Here is a 13,630-nt window from a genome sequence, read left to right on the forward strand (position 1 = left end):
AATGCGATTAATCGTGATTAAATATTTGAATTGTTTGACAGCACTACTAATTATATGTCCTAGGGGAAGCAGTTTCTGAACAGTATGGACCAAGTGACACAGAAAAACATCTATCTAAAAGATAAGAGGTGAACCAATCCAGGGCGCTCCCTGAGATACCAACCCAGTGCTTACGTCTATTAAGCAAGATGTTGCGATCCACCGTATCAAAAGCTGTTTTTCAGAGGACATTAATATATCGTTGGACACTCTAAGAACAGCAGTTTCAGTTAAGTGTTTCCGACTGATGCCAGATTGAAATTTGTCTAAATCTTTTCTTTTTTTATCTTAGAAATAAAAGTCATCTTGGAAAAGGGCCTATAATTTGCGGGAATTGAAGTAGCCAGGTTTTTTTTTTTATTAGTGGTTGAACAACCAGATTGCAGAGAGCTGTTGAGTATAGAGAGAACCCAAGTACTCACAGACACAAGAACATTTTAAAAAAAGTAAGTTGGTATAATATCAACTGCGCTTAAGGAAGATTTCATACTGCTAACCAGATCAGTGAGTTCTCGTAGCGAAATCGGAGCAAAACAGTTCAAAATTGGAGGCTCGGTCAAGTGAACCAAATAGGTAGGAGAAGAGGGGATAATGCCATTTCAAATTTTATTTACAAAAGTCCCTGCAGTCCTTTTTGAAAACCGTAGGAGCAGGATTGACAATTATGTTGATGGTTTAAAAAAGACTTTAGGGTTACATTTACTGGAAGAAATGAGGTTAGCAAGGTAAGATGTCCTTGCCTCCTTAACCATGTTGTTGTACTCAGTCAAGAGGTCTTTGTAATACAGCCGGTGAACATGAAGCTTGGAGGAGTTCCACTGTTGTTCATCGCTCCAACATGTACGCTGGAAATACTGAATGACATCATTTAGCCATGGGGAAGAGTTGAAGGAGGAAACGCGTTGCATTTTACTCGGAATCACTTCATCCAAAATTGATAAGCAATATGCATTGAATGAGTGGACCAGACAATTAATATCAGCATGAGAAGGCGGCACTGCCCTTTGGTCAAAAGCTGCAGAAAATGTCTCAGATGAGAAGCAATTTCAAATGCAAGAACGTCTTACATAAAGAAGAAAATGAAAAGACAGGTTGACCAAAATCCAGTCATGGTCAGTCATATGCCGCTCCTCAGATCAAACAGAGTCAAGATTTAGACCAAGAGTAGCCACATCCAAAGCATGATCACTCACGTGTCTGGGACCAGACACATGTTGGATAAAATTAAAAGACTCAGTGACATCAAGAAAATCAGCAGCAAAAGTGCAAAGATGATTAAAAAATCACTGAGACAACTTTAACTTCAGACAAATAAGAACTGTTTGAACCAGGAGGTTGGTAGATTAAAATACAATAAAATGGATTAGAACCACCAACTTTGGTTACCTGCAGTTCAAATGAGGAAAAAAACCCAATGGGTACTATTCGACTTTGAAAGCAGTTTTTATACACCACTGCAAGCACTCCAGTCCGACCTGGGGATACTGGTGGACAAGTCCAATTAGCGGGCCGTATTCCAAGTTTCTCTGCCAAGTCTTCGTCAAGAACAAGAAATCAAGCCATTTATCAATAAATAAATCATTCAGAATAAAAGACTTGTTTGAGATGGAACAAGCATTTATCATTGGCCCGGGCCAGGGGACGCAGATACCTGGTATGGGGTCTGTATGGGAGAATAGAGCAGCCAATTTGTAACTACATTGTCCTGAGAGAATGAAGTGTTGGTGAAAAAAGAAGACTTTGCGGAGGGGGTGTGTGATGTAAATGTGTGTCAATCACATGGGGGGACTAGACTGCGTGCTGAATGTTAGCCGCTAGCATTGAGTTACCCAGCTTGTTTTGGTGGACACCATTGTTCCTGTAGAAGGAGGAGCAGTTCCAAATCGGGTTAAAATTGTCAATGAATCTGAAGTTGTGGGCAGGTGGACCGGAGCCTGGTGTTTAGGCTGAGTAGTCGGCTGAAGAGCTGCGCCGCGAGAGGAAGAGGCCAAAAAGGTCGATAAAATCCTTTTTTGTCAGCTCAGATTTCCGAAGTGCGATGTCACAAGGATTATCACCCGAGTTATAGAGAAGGAGAGATGTACGTTTCTGAAATTGACCTTAGAGACACCAGATATTTCAGATGTTCTATGTGTTTTTGACAGAGGATGTGTTTGTGTTTGTGTACTCTGGCACTGTGCTCAGCTGGGTTCAGAACATGGTGTTTTATGTGGCCTCACATTTCCTTTCCTGTCCTCCAAGGGGGTTATCAGTCTCTCACTTTAGAGGCCGGTGTCTTCAGAGTATGACACAAAACCAAAGAAACCTGAGAATGAACTAAAGATACTCTCTAATGTCCTGGAGGCAGATTATTGGGATGCCAGGATGGGAAACATTACAACCCCCCTCAGCCTGTCTCTTGTTCTGTTTCTCTGGGGGATAACTGATCTTGTGGCTGAGGCTCCATCAGTGGTAGAATGTAACTAAGTACATTTACATACAAGTGCTGTACATAATTACAAAAATGAGGTACTGGTACTTTACTCTAGTCTTTTCTTTTCATGCCACTTTCTACTTTTACTCTGCTACATTTCAGAGAGAAATATTGTTCTTTTTACTTAACTACATTCATTTGACAGCTTTAGTTACTTTACATATTAAGATGTTTGCACACCAAACCCATGTATTTTATAAAATCTGATGTTTTATCGTGAAACTAGCCGACAATAAAACAGCCAAGTCCAGCTGAAATGATTAGACCAGGGGTCTTCAACATTTTTTTAGCCAAGGACCCCTTAACTGAAAAAGAGGCTGAGCAGGGACCCCCTACTACATATGCAGCCAAAAAACTGATGCTGCTTTTTCAGGAAATACTAAGCTATCAAAATAGCCCAACAATTGTTAGCATCATTTTATAAATAATCTTTTAATATTATGTATCCATCGATGTTCTCTTAGTGACTATCTTAGCTATAGGCCAGTACACCTATCCTCAGGGGGGATTTAAATTTGCTAATAATATGTTAGATTCATGTTTTGTATTTTAAACTTTAAAAATTTAAAATAATTTGGAGGCCTTGCTGCATTGACTCTGAAGAGCCCCTAGGGGTCCCGGATCCCCTGTTGAACATCCCTGGATTAATTAGACCATTAAACACACAACTGTTTGGATCCTTTCCAGTTTCTAAAATGGGAGGATTTTTGTATCCTTTTAATACTTTTAGTACATGTTCCTGATGATATTTACATACTTTTACTTAAGTAACATTTTCAGTGTAGGACTTTTACTTGTAACAGAGTATATTTTTACAGTGTGGTACTTTTACTTAAGTAAAGGATCTTTAATACTTCTTCCACCGCTGGGCTCCATGTGACTGCTGACTACAGTAACCATGACAAATTGATGTATATGTGTATGTATATGTATATGTCTTCAAGTGGTTGGTATTGCGTGATAGACTGGTGGCCGAGTTAAAACAACAGCCCAGAGGTTCAGAGTCGAGCGTCTGGAATGCTACTATCAGCTAACATAAACAACACATCCTTTTCTGAACTGGACTCACAACAAATACAAAAAAAGATAACGATTTCTCTCTAAGTCTGACACTTCCAAAATCCTGGACAGTTTATTTAAGTCTCCCATCATGGGAACCTTAACCCACCTAAAATAATACTTAACCCGCTGAGGTCTAAGAGAATTTCCCACATCTACTTGAATTTCCCTTTTAAATGTCCCATGACATGGTGCTCTTTGGATGCTTTTATATAGACCTTGGGGGGGTGTGGCCTTGACCAACTGCCACTTTGATGTTTCTCTCTCATGGGTGGGCCAAATTCTCTGGACAGGCCAAGTATCAAATATTACACTTAAACAAACACTTATTTTAATATTCTTTTAACTGATCATAGTTTGATTGTTATTGTGAATGATGAAGTTTTTTGTATAGTATCATGTAAATGAAAATCAACACTTTTGTTGAAGCTTTTTTTTTTTTTCAGGGTTTTATTCCCTTTATTTTTAGACAGGACAGATATGTATGTGTGAAAGGGGGAGAGAGAGAGGGGGGAGTGACATGTAGCAAAGGGGTCACAAGCCGGATTCGAACCCCGGCCCGCTGCGTCGAGGGGCAGGCCTCTATACATGGGCATCCGCACAGACCACTGCACTATCTGGATGCCCTTGTTGAAGTTTTTTATCAATATTTTTAACTTTTTCTTTAGATTTTGTCCCTTTTTTCATTGTGTCACTTTTTTTGACGTCGTCAACACTACATAACACTAATTTATTAACTATAGTTTAACAGATATTTTGGGATTTTATGGTCAGTAAAACGTATTTGTAGGAGATTATACCTAACGTTTTAGTTAGAAAAGCAGAAATTAGAAATTATTTAGACTAAAATTAAAGGAATGTATGTTGATGGATCAAAAACCTCTTTAATTCTTTTTTTAAATGCAATAAAATTGACACCCCTAAAATTAATGAAAGTAGAGATTTGTACTTGCCGAAGAGCGTTGTGTGGAATCAATCATATTTTGGGTAATTACAATTGGGTAGTTAAAAAGAACATTGCTATAGGAAAATGGGTCAATTTGACCAGAGGACAACATGAGCGTTAAAAAAAATATATCACATATTCCATCTGCGTACCACTAGAGGGAGCTTGTGTGCAACCAGTGGTACTTGTACCACAGTTTGAGAACCAGTGATTTACAGCGATGCTAGCATCCTCAGCATCAACATATATTTTAAGAGACAACAACAATAAACCATAGCAGCTCTTATTCTTGTTTTGGAGTTTGCTGTAGGCATCATGTTTTTTTCAAATCCATAAATAATTATGTTTTCTGTATTTCGACTGCTGGCACTGGTTGGACTTAGAGATCCACAATATTCACTGCATGCAAGTTGTTGTTTTTGTAAAAGAAAGGAGTTGCAAAACAAATAATTCTTCTCAGGAATTCATACATAAATGTTTGCACTGTGTGGTTAATATGTAATTTGAAACAGTGGCGATGATGTATAAAGTGTAAGCTGAGGAGCAAGATGAGTCAAGATGTTTAATGAGTTGGAGTTAAACATCTGGTTCAGGGACATGCCAGGCCCCGTCTATGACACGTCACACAGTGGTTTTCAGTATGCCACTGATGGAAGTGTGTGTGTGTGTGTTGGTAAATGCCTCTTTCCAAATAAATAGTAATGACTTCTGTGTCAATTTAGCATTTTGCAACCCAACCCAGGCTTCAATAAAACTCTGCTGTCACAGGCCCGCATGCATGCACAAAATGCACACGCACACACACCCACACACGCCCGCGCACACACACAGAGGAATGTTACATGGAAGGATGGTTGCCCTGCCGAGGAGAGATCGCAGTGATAAAGTGCGATGTTGAAAGGATAATTTGTAATGTCATTCATGTCTTGATGCGTTCTGTTGTCATAAATAATGTCCCTCTGACAGACAAGAAGCCTCTCCTGCCTCCAAACATCTGCACTTTAAAAGGTAATTTCAATGTTATATTTTTATCATCCTGGACCCTTATTTCCCATGCATTGGTGTCTAAGTGGCGTGACAAAGCACAGGACAAATGTGCATCTTCAGTTTGCATCCACTGAAAGAACTGTTTTTTTTCCGCTGACAGGCTCAAATTATTAATCCAAAAATCCTTTTTAAATAACCAGAAACAGCTCGGAAAGTTGTAATCGCTAAACTCACCAGACTCCCTTTAAATAAACAATACTTTCAGCGTGTGTAGAGACAGAATATTTCCACATGTCAATGGGCGAACTAAGAGTTTATTTCAACCATAGCCGAGTGGTAGTTGGAACAGTGGAAAGATGAACCAAGACGGCTTTTGATTGTTTTGATAATAGTTTCTGCCGACTTTGAATGAAGTTTGATTTACAATTATAAAATTACTGTTTATTTAAATGGAGTCTGGTGAGTTTGGTGATGGCGATTTCAGAGCTATTTCATGTTAAACAAAAATGATCATACTCTTTAACCAAAAGGTCTATCTCTGTAGCAATCCTTTCCATAATGAGGTCAGCCAAATGGAAATGAAAGTGGGACTTCAAGACATTTTAATGATTGTTGTTCCCATCAGTCACATCAGCTACAAAAAAAAGGAAAATAGGGTCTGTCAGACACACAGTGTACACACGGTGTACACACAGACAGGAACTGAGAGTATCTTTAGGTTTGCTTGCGTGTTCTTAGATGTAAGGCTGTAAATGTAATGACGTGCAGGTTTCATGGATGGTGTTTTCTGTGAAAATCCCCTTTGCCCTGCCACCTGCCTCTGCCCTGCGGCTGCTATTTGCCTGCTTATGAAGGAGCACAGCTCTGTTATCCTTCACACACACACACACACACACACACACACACACACACACACACACACACACACACACACGCACACACACGCACACACACGTACACACACACACACACACACACACACAGCTGCAAAGAAGCTAATAAGCTCATACATGGATACACACATGTGCATGCAGTCTAGCCCCATTTTGTGCCTTTCATGTGATCAGCGGTTTTACATTTAACACATTTTGGGGCCTTGACCAACTGCCACTTTACTCATTTGAAAGCCATGATGTCTCTCTCATGGGTGGGCCAAATTTTCTGGGCGGGTACAGCAGAGAAAGGGGAGGTTACCTTGCCCCTTATGACCTCATAAGATTGGCCAATCTGAGCTTTCAGGGCTCGGTTTACACCTATCAACATTTCTAGCTCTCCTGGGGGACCATAGGCAGGCTGGGGGAACGCGTATTAATGTTAAAAAAAAACTCATAAAGGGAAATCTTCATGCCATGGGACCTTTTAAGAAACGCTTTGGGAGTGTTTTTGGTCTTTGGGAGAATGGTTACAGACAGTTCGACTGCGATACAGTCTCTTCTTTGATATGCAGAAATTGTATTCTCTTGGCAATTTCTGTAGAAAAATAAAATAACTGCCCATTTGCAGTAACATTATAGGAAAAGACCTTAAAAGTAAATGTTGCATTTAGGGTTCCCAAACAATTAATTTGGTCTTAATCATGATTATTTGCTGAATTCTATAGTTAAACACGATTAATTGCATGTTTTATCACATGACCAAAATTCTATTATGTTGCATTTACAGAATTGTTTTTAAGTATATATTAACAATGAAAAGCAATTCTTGATTGTTTATCTTGATTGCGAATCAAATGATTGCAAAGGAAGTTACTTCATGAACTTGACTTTTAGATTTGTATTTGTTTATTATTTATTTATTTACTTTCAACAAAAGAAAAATGGGTGAATCTGTCGTTATTGCACAATTCCTCCAAGTACCTAACATAAAAACAAAAAAAATCCCTGTCATTACACCACAGCAATTAACTGAGATGTAACACTAACACTTTGCTTATGCAAACTAAATGGTCCAAAACCCTGAGCCCGCAAGTACCAACCTGAGTCATGTTAACTGTACTATGGACAGCTCGTAGGAAGTAGCTCAAGCTAGACGTGATTCAGTGATATTTTAATTCGGCTTTACACAATGTGCATATGGCTTTCGATTTGTCTACTACTCCCTTCAGAATTGTGTTGCTGCTGTCTTTCTTAATCATGCCTGCAGCAGTAGGATGTGTTACGAGGAAGTATGGCAGCTTGATGATAAGTACAGGAGCGGCAAAGGGTCAAAATAGTAGCCTGGCCTCAAGAGGCCGTATAGATTCTAGTGATTTTAGGACAGCTAAGGGGCGTTGTAAGGCGTAACGCGAAGCCGGGTGACGTGTAAAGTAAATTAATAAATGAAAAATGAATTCATTATTGTCAGCACTAAATATTATTTTTTACATACATACATACAGAAAAAGAAGTCCACACTTGGCGTGTGTGTGTGTGTGTGTGTGTGTGTGTGTGTGAGGGGGGGGGGGGCTCATGCACATGTACACATGTTCATTAAATTACATATATTCACCTTTGTGAGTGTATCAAGGCCTTACTTAATTATTACGTCTTCATCTTGGGGTGTGTGTGTGTGTGTGTGTGTGTGTGTGTTTGTGTGTGTGTTTTATGAAGGCCTGGCAGATAATAGATTGGAATGTGTGTACTGCACAGTACTGGAGAAAAAGTTTTCACGAAGAAGGTATATTTTCATAAGATGCAGTGCTCTTCAGAAACGTTTCATTTAAGACTTCTGTGACTCGCTAAGAAAATATAATAAATGCGATAGTTAAGATATCCTCGGCTGTATGCTAGAAATGGATGTGTTTACTACCCCAACAGGGAAGGGTGATGGTGACAACCCTGATGTACTGTACATCTCATGGTGGAAGGTAAATCTATGGATTAGCAACACATTCCCATACAGCATTCTGAGAGAGTTGAGGGGTAGCTAATAGATGAAAAGGATGAGTATGGGTCATTGGTTATGTACATTCATTATAGGGAGGTTCTTGACTTCAAAAATAAACTTAATTGTTCGATAGTGGTTTAGTGATGGTCATACCCAATTCTGCTAACTAAAACAACACTTTTATTATTAGTTTGTATTTAAATGCAATATACCATCACCAACAATTCAGGAAATAATCCAATGAACTACGATTTTCAAACCCTCACTACGTACCAGAGAAATGGTACAGCCTAACGGGGAGGTATGTTCAGACTGGTTCTTTGATACCACTTCACTAGCTGTCAACACGTACGCTGGTGTGTCAGCAAAGTTAAGAGTAAGTGGCTGAATCAACTTTAATCTCTTTCTTTGGGCTGGCAACTTTCTGTAGAAAAGACAGCGACTTTCTGTTGAAAAAATGCCTGTATTGTCCGGTGAGCGTGCAAGGTATTTCTCTCTTGTGTGGCCGCCAAAACAGTCAACTCTCTCTTCTGTTCTGTGACTGAGGAGCTGCTCCCCCCCCGCTTTCTCCTCATGTGCTTTCTCCTCATATATTTCTTACTATCTACCTTGTTGACAAAACCACTAAGCTTTATGCAAATGATTGCGCAATGACGTCATAAAAATAAAAATAGCTGTACACCCGAAGCTCACGGTATAATTCAAACACTGGTTTCACATATACAAATTGTATATCCAAATACAATACACATTTTCTGTACTATAGGCTCAGTCTATAGAATTTCCTATAAATTCCAGTGCTGGTTGCATGGTATCAGAATTTTGGATAGTCATTATGGAAACATGAATTGGTCATGTGACAAGGCCTGGGAAGATTGGCAGCCATGTGACAGTACTCTGAACCAATGGAAGTCACAATTGACAGCACAATGAATGGGGGAGGGGCAATCATATTTTGGGAAGGGAGCAGTGCCACCCTTCTAGCCCCGTCCCTGATGATAATCCCGGCTGTTCTCATGTCCCATTCAGACATATAGGTAGAAACGTAATGCACTGTAGTTTTTATGTATTGCACGTATTTATCGCTGTATGCACCACATAGACTGCTGCTGCTAAGATCGCTATGGTCCGTGTTGGAAGGGGGTCGGGGTGGACACGTGGCTCACAAAACACAGGGCTTTCATCGAAACCACGCCCCCCTTGAAAAAACCCTTGCGGTTCTCTGGATCCGTCTGCCAGTCACCTTTTCTCTAAAGCTATAGTGCGTAGTTTCTGTCGTCCTACATGAGTAATGACAACAAAACTGTTGGCGCGTCCAAATGATACAAGCCTTCCATGATCGCGCAATTGCTAGTAGCCAAGGAGGAAACGGATGTTTAAAAAAACCATGATGGACTCTTCAGAAGAGGTAATTAACTTAACTTGAGTTTCTGCGCGGGAAAGTCGCCGGACGACACAATCATACAGCCATACTGAGAAATACAGAGAGAGTTGGAACTGATAGTCTTATTTAGCTTTGTAGCAACTCATTTTCACAATGAACGTAACAGACGTTAGTTCATATCAAAAAGTCATTCATTGAAGCTTTGACTGTGAAGACCACTAAACTTAACTGCTATGTGACTGGTTGTCACATGACCTACCTGCGGTTGACTAATGTCTCAAATATCATACAAATACATACATTTTTGTACCATATCATACGATCCCACACGTGAGAATGTGTTGAACAATAATACACGTTATTAATCCTGCAAGGGAAAATTCACTCTGTTTTGAACATACTCATGTTTGCAGCATTGCTCTAGGTCTGACAGTCCACCACGTTGCGCCAGACTGAGATGTCTCTGCAACTATTTCATGGGTTGCAATGGAATTTGGCCCAGACATTCATGTTGCCAAGAGGATAAAATCCTTGAACCTTTCTCCTGCTGCCACCAGCAGGTCAAAGGTTTTTCTGATGCAGTGAAAACTACATCTACCGCATGGGTTAGCGCAACAATTTGTACAGACATGGCTCTCCAGTGCCACCATGAGGTAAACATGTTAGATTCTAGAGTAAATTTTATTGCATGGATTGCACTGAATTTTGCTTCATACATCTACGTACCCCTAACAATGACTTGTAGTCACTTTGGTGATCCTTTGACTTTTCACCTAGCGGTATCAAAATTCCAATTACTAATACTTTTATTTACAACAAATAACTGCAAAACTAATGACATTCCCATGAGCTGGACTTACACATGCTGACAGTGATTGCAGCCGTGACTATGGGTAACATAATTCCCTCAACAGCAGTCCGCCAGTTTTGATAACAGACCTGCCTCAATACACATGCTGACAGACAGGAAGTGGGGTGGTATGTGTGTGTGTTGTGTAAAGTGCTACTTACACCAAACTAATAGTATGGCCACACAGGAGTTTCACATTTTCTTGGGTTGTTCGTCTCACACTACTATTCTAATCCAAACCTATAGAACACATAACATATTGTAGGTTTCATTTGGGACCGTACAGTGAAGTATAAGAGTATCTTTTAGATACAGCTGTAAGCATAATAAAACTGGAGTCATGTTCTCATTACTTTTTGCACGGCCGCCTGCATTTATATTCATCCCACACTGAAATCTCAAATAGTAATTTGTGATAAAAAAAACTCTCTTGTTGTGTTTGAGTTCTCCGTCTCTCTGGTCCTATGAATGATGCAGTAGGCGTTAAATACCAAACTGAGTCGGAGCGTTCTGCATCGGTAAATTAGACTGAGAGAGTCATTCCTTTTTTCTTTTTTTTATTAAAGTAAAACACCAAGAGTGAGCTAAATGCGCTTTTTCTGCATTTTGAATGGGGAAAATGGCATCCACATGAATCGTGTAGCTCCAAAGAGTTTTAATTTTGTGTGTTTTAAATTCAATTCAATTCAATTCAATTTTATTTATAGTATCAATTCATAACAAGAGTTATCTCAAGACACTTTACAGATAGACCACACTCCAGAATTTACAAGGACCCAACAGTTCTAGTAGTTTCTTCCAGAGCAAGCAACAGCGCGACAGTGGCGAGGAAAAACTTCCTTTTAGGCAGAAACCTCGGTCAGACCCAGGCTCTTGGTAGGCGGTGTCTGACGGGCCGGTTGGGGTTAGAATGAAGAGTGGCAATAACAAAAATAGAAAAAATTAGTAGTTTGTAGCAGTTCTTTGTAGTAGTTCATGGCATAGCAGGACGCTGTGCGGCATTACAAGGCACAGCAGGACGTAGCAGGACGTAGCAGGGCACCGCAGTGTAGCAGTTGAACATGGCATCACAGAACGTGTAGCGGGACCATGGCGATGGCTGCTACCTTGATTTCGGAGCCTCTCTGATCCAAGGGAAAAAAGGGGAAAAAAGAACATAAGGACTCCGGGCAATGACTCCCCAGAGCTAGATTAGTAACAAGCATTTCTGGGACATGGATGCACATAAATGAAAAGATGGAAAGATAGAGGAGAGAGGAGCTCAGTGTATCAAAATAAGTCCCCAGCTGTCTAAAACTATTACAACAAAACCAAGAGAGATGAGGTAAAGAGAGCTCCAGGCCGGCCGGGCTAGAACTCTCCCCAACCGGATCGGGCTGTAAGCCAAGTCTCCCTTTAGTTCTATTATATTCTTGATTATATGATAGATAAATCTGAAAACTATGTGACTAACTACTACTCCCTAACAATATTCGATTCTATGCCCTAACTAGTGTATCAAAATAAGTCCCCAGCTGTCTAAAACTATTACAACAAAACCAAGAGAGACGAGGTAAAGAGAGCTCCAGCCCGGCCGGTCCAGAACTCTCCCCAACCGGATCGGGCTGTATGCCAAGTCTCCCTTTAGTTCTATTATATTCTTGATTATATGATAGATAAATCTGAAAACTATGTGACTAACTACTACTCCCTAACAATATTCGATTCTATGCCCTAACTAGTGTATCAAAATAAGTCCCAAGCTGTCTAAAACTATTACAACAAAACCAAGAGAGACGAGGTAAAGAGAGCTCCAGCCCGGTCGGGCCAGAACTCCCCCCAACCGGATCGGGCACACATGTACATTAATATGTACATTATATGTGTTACTTTACAATAAAACATATTTGGCGATACGGATGCAACACAATTCAAGGCAACGCAGATTTTGGTGCCACTGTAAAGCCTTCTGCGCCGCTCTCTGATGCTAAGAAACAGACGGTAAAGGCAACTGAAACATCACAGCATGTTAACACTATTAAACACTATACACTTGGCGGCAGAAAACGTTAGCCTAATGTTAGCTAGCAGCTGGATTAACCACGGTTAAAATGCTGACAGCTAAACAGTGTAAACATGTATCTGTATTTCACTGGAGAGGATTTTTAAATGCAATTTTGACCCTGTGGCCTTAGCAATAGTCTTGGTTTTCCTTTAAAAAAGTATATATGTGTATATTTATGGTAAAATATGAACACTGGCATCGGGGATAGTAAAGTTGTGTGACCTTTTTCAGCCTTCTGAGTTTGCAGGTATGCGATAAGCAAATAGATGTAACAGGTAATTTTAAACTCCGGTGGATTCATGAGGACTCGCTATTGAAGTTTGGCAAAATTTAGAGTCCGCAGACGTACGTAGGCTATGGCGAACATTATCCGTGAAATGTTATAAAGCCTAAATGGAAAATGTAAGAATCACTTAAGGCCTACAACATTAATAAATGGCATTTGAAATATAAAATAAAAACATTTAATTTAATTTATTTCCACATAACTTTCTGTCCAGGCCACAAGGAGCATCTAGAGATGCTAACAGCAGAAAAACATTGCATGCGGAAGCACTGCGAATAGCCGTAAAGCATAGATTTGTGACTGATCACGCGCCTGGCACCAGGCGTGCATTTCTCCATGCTGGTCACAAAGTCATCCTTCTTATCTCGCAGCTCTATCTCTCTCCCCTTGTGTTTGCGTGTGTGTGTGCATCCATCAGTCTCTCTCCATGTCCCTGATAGCATGTCTCGCTGTGGACCAGCTGAGAAGAAAAATCACCTCACCATAGACCTGGGTGTTTTATTTTGAAATTTGTTTTATTTTGTAAAGTATCCAGCTGCACTGTGGTTTTCCATGTGATTACCTGCCAGCGAGTTGTTTTTTTTCAGGATGGTAGGAGAAGACTCATGAATATTCATTAGGTAACTCATGCCTGAATGGCTAGTACTCGGTTTAGGCAAGAGGAGGGTTATGTTTAGGCAAGAGGAGTGGGATTGGT

At 40.1% G+C, this 13,630-nt stretch overlaps 1 protein-coding gene and 1 long non-coding RNA gene across 3 annotated transcripts in view; one reads left to right on the forward strand and one right to left on the reverse strand.

The window, feature by feature from the left end:
* Window positions 1-13,630, forward strand: part of cemip (cell migration inducing hyaluronidase 1) — a gene marked incomplete at its 3' end in the record, with an annotated part of 254,772 nt that overhangs the window by 88,751 nt on the left and 152,391 nt on the right.
* Window positions 7,272-13,630, reverse strand: part of LOC116702407 (uncharacterized) — an 11,309-nt gene continuing 4,950 nt past the window's right edge. The window contains exon 3 of the long non-coding RNA XR_004335151.1: window positions 7,272-7,459. This is a non-coding gene — a long non-coding RNA (uncharacterized LOC116702407). The remainder of the gene's footprint in view (window positions 7,460-13,630) is intronic.

This window comes from Etheostoma spectabile, chromosome 15 (assembly GCF_008692095.1).
Source record: "Etheostoma spectabile isolate EspeVRDwgs_2016 chromosome 15, UIUC_Espe_1.0, whole genome shotgun sequence".
Classification (NCBI taxonomy): domain Eukaryota; kingdom Metazoa; phylum Chordata; class Actinopteri; order Perciformes; family Percidae; genus Etheostoma; species Etheostoma spectabile.